Below are 12,715 nucleotides of genomic sequence, written 5' to 3' on the forward strand. Positions count from 1 at the left end.
GGAAGGATGCCTTTATCTTTGTCGTGACTGGGTTTATTGATACACCATCCAAAGTGTAATTAGTAATTTCACCATGCTCAAATGGATATTAAATGTCTGCTTTTTTAGCCATCTACCAATACGTTCGCTTTGCGAGCCATTGAAATACCTCCCTGGTCTTGTACGTAGTTGAATCTGTGCTTGAAATTCACTGCTCCAGTGAGGGATGTGTGGGGTACAGAGATGGGGTAGTCATGTTAAACATTATTATTGCCCTCAGAGTGAGTCTATGCAGCTTATTGTGTGAGTTGTTAAGGACATCTTTACTCCTGCACTTATTTAGTCGTGCATAACAAAGAGGTTGAATACTTATTGACTCAAGACATTTCAGCTTTTCATTTTTATTAATTTGAAAACATTTCTAAAAATGTAATTCCACTTTGACATTATGGGGCATTGTGTGTAGATCAGTGACAAAAAATCTAATCCATATTAAATTCAGGCTGTAACACAATTTTGGGGGGAAAAAGTCAAGGGGTGTGAATACTTTGAAGGCACTGTATGCACTAGAGATGCATGGTATTAGGTTAGAGAATGTACTGGTATCATTTGAATTACTACCCATGTACACTACCAGTCAAAAGTTTTAGAATATCTACTCATTCAAGGGTTTTTCTTCATTTTTACTATTTTCTACATTGTAGAATAATAGTGAAGACATCAAAACTATAAAATAACATATATGGAATCATGTAGTAACAAAAATGTGTTAAACAAATCAAAATATATTTCATATTTGACATTATTCAAATAGCCACCCTTTGCCTTTATAACAGCTTTGCACACTCTTAGCATTCTCTCAACCAGCTTCATGAGGTAGTCACCTGGAATGCATTTCAATTAACAGGTGTGCCTTCTTAAAAGTTAATTTGTGGAATATCTTTCCATCTTAATGCATTTGAGCCAATCAGTTGTGTTGTGACAAGGTAGGGGGGTATACAGAAGATAGCCCTATTTGGTAAAAAAACAAGTCCATATTATGGCAAGAACAGCTCAAATAAGCAAAGAGAAACGGCAGTCCATCATTACTTAAAGACATGAAGGTCCTGTCAATACAGAACATTTCAAGAACTTTGAAAGTTTCTTCAAGTGCAGTCGCAAAAACCATCAAGAGCTATGTTGAAACTGTCTCTCATGAGGACCGCCACATGAATGGAAGACCCAGAGATACCTTTGCTGCAGAGGATGCATTCATTACAGTTACCTGCCTCAGAAATTGCAGCCCAAATAAATGCTTCACAGAGTTCAAGTAACAGACACATCTCAACATCAACTGTTCAGAGGAGACTGTGTGAATCAGGCCTTCATGGTCGATTTTGCTGCAAAGAAACCACTACCTAAAGACACCAATAATAAGAAGAGACTTGCTTGGGCCAAGAAACACGAGCAATGTGTTGGAAATTAGTTATTTGGTCTGGATATTTTTTGTTCCAACCGCCGTGTCTTTGTGAGATGCAGGGGGTGAACGGATGATCTCCGCATGTTTACTTCCCACCGTAAAGCATGGAGGCGGAGGTGTCATGGTGTTGTGGTTCTTTGCTGGTGACACTGTCTGTAATTGATTTAGAATTCAAGGCACACTTAACCAGCATGGCTACCACAGCATTCTGCAGCGATACGCCATCCCATCTGGTTTGAGTTTAGTGGGACTATCATTTGTTTTTCAACTGGACAATGACCCAAACACACATACAGGCTGTATAAGGGCTATTTGACCTAGTAGGAGTGTGATGGAGTGCTGCATCAGATGACCTGGCCTCCCCAGTTCCCTGACCTCAACCAAATTAGATGGTTTGGGATGAGTCAGACTGCAGATTGAAGGAAAAGCAGCTAACAAGTGCTCAGCATATGTGGGAACTCCTTCAAGACTGTTGGAAAAGCATTCCAGGTGAAACTGGTTAAGAGAATGCCAAGAGTGTCAAAGCTGCCATCATGGCAAAGGGTGGCTATTTGAATAATCTCAAATATAATATATATTTTGATTTGTTTAATACTTTTTTGGTTACTACATGATTCCATGTGTTATTTCACAGTTTTGATGTCTTCACTATTATTCTACAATGTAGAAAATAGTAAAAATAGAGAAAAACCATTGAATGAGAAAACATTTTTTTCCTAAAACTTTTGACCAGTGGTGTATATGGTTGGTAAAACTTAACAGAGCCCTCTTTTCTCTCATTAGACCACTTATGAACACACACACACGCACAAACGCACAACATGTACACATTCTCACACAAACACACTATCACATCCACCCGTGGCCTAAATATCTGCCCTGGGCTATACTATTCTCTCCACTCTCTCAATTATGTGCCCTTGGGGAATGCTCAATGGATTGATTCCAGTCATGGACACACTTTATTGACATGTTGAAATCACTGGATGGTCTGACAGAATTGATTTATGCTCTCTTCACATCACAGGTCATGCATTAATGTCATCAGTTTGTGTTTGGAAAGTTAAGTCACATAAGCTTTGATCTGTGGCAGTTTTTGGGGCTTTTTATTGTGGATAATTTTAGTTAAAGATCAGTGCATGATTGGAACAAAAGGACCTGAAACAGAATTTGATATGGTTTTATATGGTTTATATTTAAAAGAGATCTCCTGATGTTTTAGCTCTTTTACCGTAATTCTCTTAAAGGTAATGTTTCACTTTTAAAAAATGAGTAGTGCATGAAATGTATGATGCTGATATGTCACATTTTTTCAATCCAACATTGTCAATTGGAGATATAATTGATTTCTGGGCTGCACGCGCACCATCAACATATTAAAAATAACTTTGTCCAGGAGTAAATGTCAGTTGGCATTTCATAACCGATCATTCAGAGTTAGAGACAGCAGGTGCGTTAGTGAGAGAGTCAAAAACAGCAGGTCCAGGACAAGGTAGCACGTCCAGTGAACAAGTCAGTGTTCCATAGCCACAGGCAGAACAGTTGAAACTGGAGCAGCAACACGACCAGATGGACTGGGGACAGCAAGGAGTCATCAGGCCAGGTAGTCCTGAGGCATGGCCCTAGGGCTCTGGTCCTCCGAGAGAAGAGAAAGAGAAAGGGAATTAGAGGGAGCATACTTAAATTCTCACAGCACACCAGATAAGACAGGAGAAATACTCAAGATATAACAGACTAACCCTAGCCCCCAACACATAAACTACTGCAGCATAAATACTGGAGGTTGAGACAGGAGGGGTCGGGAGACATTGTGGAGGGGTTGGGAGACACTGTGGCCCAGTCCGACTACACCCCAGACAGGGCCACAGGTTACTCAATTACCTCAATTAACCTGTGCCCCTACACATTGACTCTGTACCAGTACCCCTGTATATAGCCTCAATCCTGTTATTTCACTGCTGCTCTTTAACTATTTGTTATTTTATTTTTTACTTATCTGTTTTTTACTTAACACTTATTTTTCTTAAAACTGCATTGTTGGTTAATGATTGTTACCTGTTTTGCATGTTGTTTTGTCATTAATACATGTCACATATCAGTTTGCATACAATACAAAATATATAGGTAGAGCAAAAAAGAAATGCAAGCCCCTTGCTGCCATAAAGTTAGATTAGAAGTGCCCATCCAAGAAGGCTCTAGGTCATTGGCCACAGATAAAATGACATCAAATGACGTTATATCTACCATAGCTTTGATTGGACTGATCATGTCAACATCATACTTTCAAAAATCTTAGCTAGCAAGATAGCAGTCATCATCATGAATCAAGTTGATAATCTACTGGCAAATATTATTAAATCCTTGTCTAGAGAAGAGAAATTATGAAGATTAATTATAGATAAAACTTATCGGTGGTCATTGGCCATTGGACATAAACATTACACAACAAGTTGGAAATCTCAAATTCAACAAATGATGGTTTGGAAGGAATCAGTGGCTAACTTGCATGCGTTGTAAAGCAATTACTAGCCTGCTATTCAGTGGAGTGGGTGTGTGGTCCAAGTCTGGGTTTAAGGGTCTCTTTTCCCAGCTTAAAAGGATAAACATTCAAAACGATACGTCAGAAAAGGTTGAGTACATTAGCCATGCTTTCAATCCAGCATGATTTACGTCGTGTGTAAAACAACTGTAAAGCTCAGAACTGGGAAATCTCAGACTTCAGTGAGTTCAAGACAACTGGGAACTGGCTCCGACTGGGAAAATACACTTTGAACTGTCATCCAACTCAGAATTCCAAGTTGGGAACTCAGGCCTCTTTCTAGAGCTCCGACCTGAAGATTCTTTCTAGAGCTCCAACCTTGTTTTTTTTCCACAGTTACTATTTATCTTGAAAACACCATACATCCAGAGAATGCCAGACTTTGACGATATTGTTTGATGACAAAATTGGACCGTGAAGGACCGACTCCACCTTCCTGTTCAAGTGAGCACAGCACAACAAGGTGAGTCCATAAATGTAATGTACGTTGCTGCATTAATTATGAAATATGCCAGGGAGATATGTCTACTGTAGCAAAGAAAATAATACTAAGTGTACACTACTGTTCAAAAGTTTGGTGTCACTTAGAAATGTCCTTGTTTTTGAAAGAAAAGTAATTTTCTTTGTCCAATTAAATAACATTGAATTGTGCGTAGACATTGTTAATGTTGTAAATGACTATCGTAGCTGTAAACGGCTGATTTTTTTATGGAATACCTACATAGGCGTACAGAGGCCCATTATCAGCAACCATCACTCCTGTGTTCCAATGGCACTTTGTGTTAGCTAATCCATATTTATCATTTTAAAAGGCTAATTAATTATTAGAAAACCCTTTTGCAATTATGTTAGCACAGCTGACACCAGTCTCAACATCAACAGAGGAAGAAGAGGCGACTCTGGGATGCTGGCCTTTTAGGCAGAGTTCCTCTGTCCAGTGTCTGTTCTTTTGCCCATCTTAATATTTTATTTTTATTGGCCAGTCTGAGATCTGGCTTTTCCCCCCCAACTCTGCCTAGAAGGCCAGCATCCCGGAGTTGCCTCTTCACTGTTGACGTTGAGACTGGTTTTTGCGGGTACTATTTAATGAAGCTGCCAGTTGAGGACTTGTGTTTCTTGAGGACTCTGTTTCTCAAACTAGACACTCTAATATAGTTCTCCTCTTGCTCGGTTGTGCACCGGGGCCTCCCACTCCTCTTTCTATTCTGGTCAGAGCTAGTTTGTGCTGTTCTGTGAAGGGAGTAGTACACAGAACAAGAATAGACCGACGAGTTTCAGAAGAAAGGTCTTTGTTTCTGGCCATTTTGAGCCTGTAATCGAACCCACAAATGCTGATGCTCCAGATACTCAACTGATACTCAAAGTGTTCTCTAATGATCAATAAGCCTTTTAAAATGATAAACTTGGATTAGCTAACACAACGTGCCATTGGAACACAGGTGTGATGGTTGCTGATAATGGGCCTCTGTGCCCCTACTGTATGTAGATATTTCATACAAAATCTGCTGTTTCCAATTACAATAGTCATTTACTACATTAACAATGTATACACTGCATTTCTGATCAATTTGATGTCATTTTAATGGACAAAAAAAAAGTGCTTTTCTTTCAAAAAGAAGGACATTTCTAAGTGGCCCCAAACTTTTGAATGGTAGTGCATGTTGTGTAGTAAGCTGTTATTAGCTGTCACGGTCTTCCTCCTCTTCATCTGAAGAGGAGAGGTGAGAAGGATCAGAGGACCAATATGCGGCGTGGTATGTGTTCATAGTGAATTTTAATAAAGAGAACACTGAACACTATACAAAAGAGTAACAAAAAACAATAAACCAAATACGACCGTGAAGCTACAAATGAGACCTGTGCTGACACAAGCCACTAACATAGACAATCACCCACAAACACCAGTGCAATCCAGGCTACCTAAGTATGATTCTCAATCAGAGACAACTAATGACACCTGCCTCTGATTGAGAACCATACTAGGCCGAAACATAGAAATACCCAAATCATAGAAAATCAAACAGACTGCCCACCCCAACTCACGCCCTGACCATACTAAATAATGACAAAACAAAGGAAATAAAGGTCAGAACGTGACATTAGCCCATATGCCTTGGTCCTTTCCCCCCTCATAACTTAGCCTACTGTTCTGACTTGGTGGCACACATGTAACCTACAGCCTGTTTTAGAGAAATGTAATAATCAAATATTGTAAGAGCTTTCATTGTCTGCTTATATGCCCCCTTTATTTATTCTACGGTTCTGACTTGATGTTCAGGGAGATTGCTGTAAGAAAGGCCCATGTTCTGATTTCTGTCGCTGTAAGAATGCTCATGTTCTGAAAAGTGCTGAACAAATAGTTATATTGACTACGTCCATCCTAGCTCACTCATTAATGTCTTAATCGAAATTACTGATTGTCTTCTTATCCGCTCGTCGTCCCCTTATGCCATAGTTTGTACATCTCAATTGTCAGCAGAAACCACATTTGTTTAATAAGCAAGTCAGCTATTTTTTTTAAAGGCAGTAAATGAGGCTGAATGAACTGTTTCGCTGCTAGACAAGGCACTACTGATAGCCAGGTGTGGCAGTGGTAAGGATTCATCCCATGGTGCTGAAAAGAAAGCTCTGCAGTTGGAACATCTTTATGTAGACCCTAACAGTTTGTGTGCACCATTTGTCACTGTTATAGTGCAATTAATGTATTGTTTAGTGTTGTGTTGTGGTTTTTGCTGGCATGCATGATTATTATTTATTTGGCGGGATGTATGACTTTGTGGCTGTGGTAAATAGTGACAACCGCTCTATTGTCATTATCAGGCATCAATTATGAAGTAGGCAAACTGATACATGAATCCTAAATACTGCAAACAATTTAGTCTGTTAATCTTTGCAAGTTGTTTTTTTTAATGATTTATTGGAGCCTGGCAGAGATAGATGCAACCATACTCTAAGCCAGGAAATGTCTCTGCATTCAGGTTGAACCTTGGAATCTACAGGAACATGGAGCACTCCGTGCCGGTAAGTCATGATATAATCTTATACTTACATTGCATTATACAATTTCAAAACCTACACTCAAATTGAATTGGAGAAGCCCTTTGCACCATACAAATGTCTACCCCTGGAGTAACTCTCTGTCAGAGAGACTGTGATTGGCAGGTTAGGCACAAGGCTCTGGTCCAGTGGTTGGTCAGGGGTGAGGGCTCTCTTTCAAGCACACTCACTACTTCTATCCTTCTCTCTCCAGGTGCTACAGAGACAGGCTCGTCCAAGGACATCCAGAGCCTTTTGACCAACCACCTGCGATCTCTCCGGAGCACAGAGAAGTAAGCTTCACTCATAAAAGTACATTTGATTCACTATGTAAACCTCCTTCACAATGGCCATCTGCTTGTGTGACGCTAGCATATTATCCAGGGTCAATGGTTGGATTGGATTTACTGTACTCACTCCAACTCATGCTCTCTCCTCCCTGTAAAAGTCTCCCAGACTTTTATCAAAACTAACTTATGTCCGCCCCCCTTTCCCCTAGGTGAGTCTACTGGTCTATGGAACTCTAGAGCAGCACATCACAAAACCTGCCACCCTGTTGTCAGCTATCCACAGACTTTCAATGGCCACATTTTGGGGATGGCCAAATGCAATAAAATGTTCTATAAACAAGTCACTCATATTGTAAGATTACAAAAGAAAAACTCTGAGGGTATTTGTCATGTCGGTTTTCACATTTTTACAAAACTTCTGTGATAACTTAAACATCAAGACAAATACACTTCAAAGGTCTAAAATAAATGCAAGTATCATGTCCAGAGTGAATATATTTGTATTAATGTATATCATACAGGTGTCTCAACTAAAATATATATCCCAGACAAAATTAAGGAATGGGACAAAGTGAATATAAGTCTGTGCTTGCGTACTTAGCAGTTTGTATGAATTTGAGTGGCTACATTCGGTACATGTTGACAGATTGGCTGTGAGACAGAGAGACTGTTGCTGTACTCCCAGGTAAGCCCCTTGCTTCCGGAACAACCCCACTATTCAGTCAGGAAGCTTAATAAAGAAGATGTGTGTCACTATCCAAGCCCATGTCACAGCACGCAGTGGCCTGATAGGGAGATGACAATAAACGTATTATGTACCTTTCATCTCCAAAGTCATGTTCACAGTACATGTTGCTGAACAATTCAACCCGTTTTGTTAGTGTCATTTATATGGAAATTCACATACAAATATTCAGTTCTTAAGCTCTGACTGTAATACCTATAGGGTCCAGTGGTGAAAGACTGCTGTGCAAGGTATTGGGGCAACAGCATTCTTCCATGTCCCGTATTTACAAAGGGGGTGTTTATCTAGTTTATAGATTTCTAGGTTGGTGGTTTGTGTGGTTCCCAATTAGAGGCAGCTGGTAATCGTTCCATCTAATTGGGGATCATATTTAGGTAGGCTTTTTCCCCACCTGCATTTGTGGGATAATGTTTGTGTGTTTGAGCACTACGTCGTCACGGACTTTGTAAGTGTTGTTATTTTGATTCTAGTTTCACTTTGTAATTAAAGATGTGGAACTCAATTCACGCTGCGCCTTGGTCCGTTCATTTCCAAGATCGTGACACCTATTCAGCCAAATTATACCAGAACAGCCTATTTGCAGTGAAATCAAGAGGGGCATTTTCCTACCCCAACTTTTCAGTCACCAGTGCATTAAAACTTCTATGGCTGGGGGCAGTATTGAGTAGCTTGGCTGAATAAGGTGCCCAGAGTAAACTGCCTGCTACTCAGTCCGTTGCTAATATATGCATATTATTAGTATTATTAGTATAGAAAACATTCTGAAGTTTCTAAAACTGTTTGAATGATGTCTGTGAGTATAACAGAACTCATATGGCAGGCAAAAACCCAAGAAAAAATCCAACCAGGAAGTGGGAAACCTGAGGTTGGTCATTTTTCAACTCATTCCCTATTGAAGATACAGTGGGATATTGGTCATGTTGCACTTCCTAAGGCTTCCACTAGATGTCATCAGTCTTTAGAACCTAGTTTGATGCTTCTACTGTAAAGTGGGGGTGAATGAGAGGGGAATGAGTCAGAGGTCTGGCAGAATGCTTTGAGCTCGTGACGCTCATTCACATGAGAGGTAGCTCGAGTTCCATCGCATTTCTGAAGACAAAGGAATTCTCCGGTTGGGACATTATTGAAGATTTATGTTAAAAACATCCTAAAGATTGTTCCTATACACCTTTTGACATGTTTCTGCGGACCGTAACGGAACTTATATAATGCTATTTCAGACTAATGTTGACTGCACAATATGGCGGATATCTTTTTTGCTTGTTTGGTCTCTGAGCGCCGTACTCAGATTATAGCATGGTTTGCTTTTTCCGTAAAGCTTTTTTAAAATCTGACACAGTGGTTGCATTAAGGAAAAGTGTATCTAAAGTTCCATTTATAACACTTGTATTTTCATCAACATTTATAATGATTATTTCTGTAAATTGATGTGGCTCTCTGCAAAATCACCGGATGTTTTTGGAACTACTGAACATAACACGCCAATGTATACTGAGATTTTTTTATGTAAATATGAACTTTATCGAACAAAACATATATGTATTGTGTAACATGAAGTCCTATGAGTGTCATCTGATGAAGATCATCAAAGGTTAGTGATTAATTTCTCTTTCTGATTTTTGTGACTCCTCTCTTTGGCTGGAAAAATTGCTGTGTTTTTCTGTGACTTGGCTCTGACTTAACATAATCGTTTGTGGTGCTTTCGCCGTAAAGCCTATTTGAAATCGGACACTGTGTTGGAATTAACAAGAAGTGTATCTTTAAAATGGTGTGAAATACTTCTATGTTTGAGGAATTTTAATTATGGGATTTCTGTTTTGAATTTGGCGCCCTGCAACTTTCACTGGCTGTTGTCATATCGATCCCGTTAGCGGGATCTCAGCCCTAAGAAGTTTAATAAATAGGTAAAGGAACAAAGTATCTTGATAAAAAGTGTTCAAAATAGTGAGTATTATAGCTAGTAAATATATAATGTTATTTTCTAGAAACCTAGCTACAGTCTACTTAGCTAAGGTGGTGAACTCAGACTATTGGTGGGAGTTAGGTAACGTTAGCTAGCTTTCCCCCAGCAGTTCATATCTAGCTAGCTAGTTAATGGAATTTGTATCAACTTTATCAGATGAATAGCTTAGCAAATATAGTACACATATAAAAGAGACAATAACCTTCAAGAAAATCCTTTGCATTTTATTCTGGGACTTCAGGCCACGGAGTAACTTGTTTGTAGAACCGGCCTCATCACCAGATGTTGTCCCCAGTCAGCTCCAGAGTCTTCACCTGAATGAACGTCAAACAGGCAAAATCACAGGCAATCATAGCACTTACTTACTCGCGGACATGCGTAAAAAAACAAACATGTTGCTGCCTCCCCCCCAAAAAAACTTTCCATTTACAGTACCAGTCAAAAGTTTGGATACATCTACTCATTCAATGTTTTTTTCTTCCTTTTTACTATTTTGTGTGCAAAGCTGTCATCAAGGCAAATGGGGGATACTTTGAAGAATCTCAAATATATTTTGATTTGTTTATAACACTCTTTTGGTTACTACATAATTCCATACGTGTTATTTCATAGTTTTGATATCTTCACTATTATTCTACAATGTAGATTTTTAAAAAAAACTAATGTGTAGGTGTGTCCAAACTTTTGACTGGTACTGTATATTGGCAAATTTAATTTGCAACATGCCCTCTAAACCAAGGGGTTTTGGCTCATTTTGCACAAGTTGTGCTACCTTGTCCCGGACCTACTGTTTCGACCCTCTCCCTCTCTCTCTCTCTCCTGCTGTCACAACTTCTGAATGCTCGGCTTTTAACATCTTGAAGAATGATCTAGCCTTAATGGCCATGTACTCTTATAATCTCCACCCGGCACAGCCAGAGGAGGACAGGCCACCCCTCAGAGCCTGGTTCCTCTCTATGTTTCTTCCTAGGTCCAGCCTTTCTAGGGAGTTTTTCCTAGCCATAATGCTTCTACATCTGCATTGCTTGAGGTTTTAGGTTTCTGAAGAAGCACTTTGTGACATATGCTAATGTAAAAAGACTTAAAAATAAATGAGATTGATTGACCTTGTGACGTGCTGCCACTCGCTGTGTGAATTCCATGTTGATAAAGTCATTGGGCAGGCAGATGGCAACGAGAAGGAACATTTTATTTAATCTCCACGCAGCGCATATAATGGCCATTATATTGTATGAATCATTCCATCAAATTACTTTGTCGTCATTTGGTGTCTAGGCGAGGTAGAGGCAGAAATTACATTAAGAGAGAAAGAGAGAAGCTGGGGGAGAAGGACTGGGAGAGAGGTAAAGAAATTACATTGAGAGAGAAGCTGGGTGAAAGGGACTGGGAGAGCGGTAAAGAAATGACATTAAGAAAGTGAGAGAGACTCTGGGGGGGAAGGGACTGAGAGAGAGGTAAAGAAATTACATTGAGAGAGAGAGAGAAGCTGGGGGAATGGGACTGACGAGAGAGGTAAAGAAATTACATTGAGAGAGAGAGAAAGAGTGAGAGAGCAAGAGAGGAGATGGAGAAAGGAGGAGAGGGGAAGAGATGATCATTTGTTTTCTAATCCCTACGAACGTCACCTTTGATCTCCCTGGCATGCCTATGTTCTGTCGTTGTTTTTCTAAAGGCCGGCCCAGCAGGCACCAGCCAGACCTCTGAGACACACACACGCATGGATACACAGACACACACACAGCAAATCAAATTTCACCACGCTAGGTCAGCATCATGACTCTGCATGTTAAGTATGTATCTAACACATCTACCACCCCCCTCTCTTCACCCGCTAGACTCTCACAAACACCCCTGTGGCGCTATACACACATACACACAGACACACACGCACACAAATGGCGTCTTGTTAAATGTATTCTCTCTGTATTCATGAAACAGACTGAGAAATGATACAGATCAGAATGAGAGTTGTGTTTTTGTTGCTTTGATAATTGATAAGCTCTCTTCGTTCTCAGCTCCCGGCATTCCTAGCTATGGATTAATTAAACGTTCTAAAGTTGTTATTTTCTATTTTGTTTAGCTGCTGTGTTTGTTAGGGCTGTTAGAGATGGTTCAATGAGTTATTCTGACCTGTAATGTCCCTCTGGGGAGCCTTCTGAATATGGTCAGAGCAGGACAGGCAGGGTCAGGGGTCATGGCTACCCAAGCATGGAAGAAGGATGTCGGATGACATGTCCATAGACATTTGTATTTATTACTCTTCCTGGGGTCCGAACATATTAAATCCCTTACATCACATATAAAACAAAGGAAAAAACAACATATAACATTAACATTTTTGCACCACTACATATCTACAATACAAAATGTTTAATACCACCATACAACAATATTATGGGGCGGCAGGGTAGCCTAGTGGTTAGAGCGTTGGATAAGTAACCGGAAGGTTGAAAGTTCAAACCCCCGTGCTGACAAGGTACAAATCTGTCGTTCTTCCCCTGAACAGGCAGTTAACCCACTGTTCCTAGGCCGTCATTGTAAATAAGAATTTGTTCTTAACTGACTTGCCTAGTAAAATAAAGGTTAAAAAAAAAGAAAATTACAATGTATGCATGTGTGTGTCTCTTCACAGTCCCCACTCTTCCATAAGGTTAATTTTTTTAACCTGTTTTTTAAATCTGATTCTACTGCTTGCATCAGTTAC

At 39.8% G+C, this 12,715-nt stretch overlaps 1 long non-coding RNA gene across 1 annotated transcript; it reads left to right on the top strand.

Moving 5' to 3' along the window:
• Nucleotides 1–4,316: 4,316 nt before the first annotated feature.
• On the top strand, nt 4,317–8,315 carry LOC112262290. Its single transcript, XR_002955317.2, has 4 exons — nt 4,317–4,440; nt 6,956–6,998; nt 7,228–7,306; nt 7,513–8,315. It is a non-coding gene; the product is annotated as an uncharacterized LOC112262290 (long non-coding RNA).
• Nucleotides 8,316–12,715: the final 4,400 nt, after the last annotated feature.

This window comes from Oncorhynchus tshawytscha, linkage group LG11 (assembly GCF_018296145.1).
Source record: "Oncorhynchus tshawytscha isolate Ot180627B linkage group LG11, Otsh_v2.0, whole genome shotgun sequence".
Classification (NCBI taxonomy): Eukaryota; Metazoa; Chordata; class Actinopteri; order Salmoniformes; family Salmonidae; genus Oncorhynchus; species Oncorhynchus tshawytscha.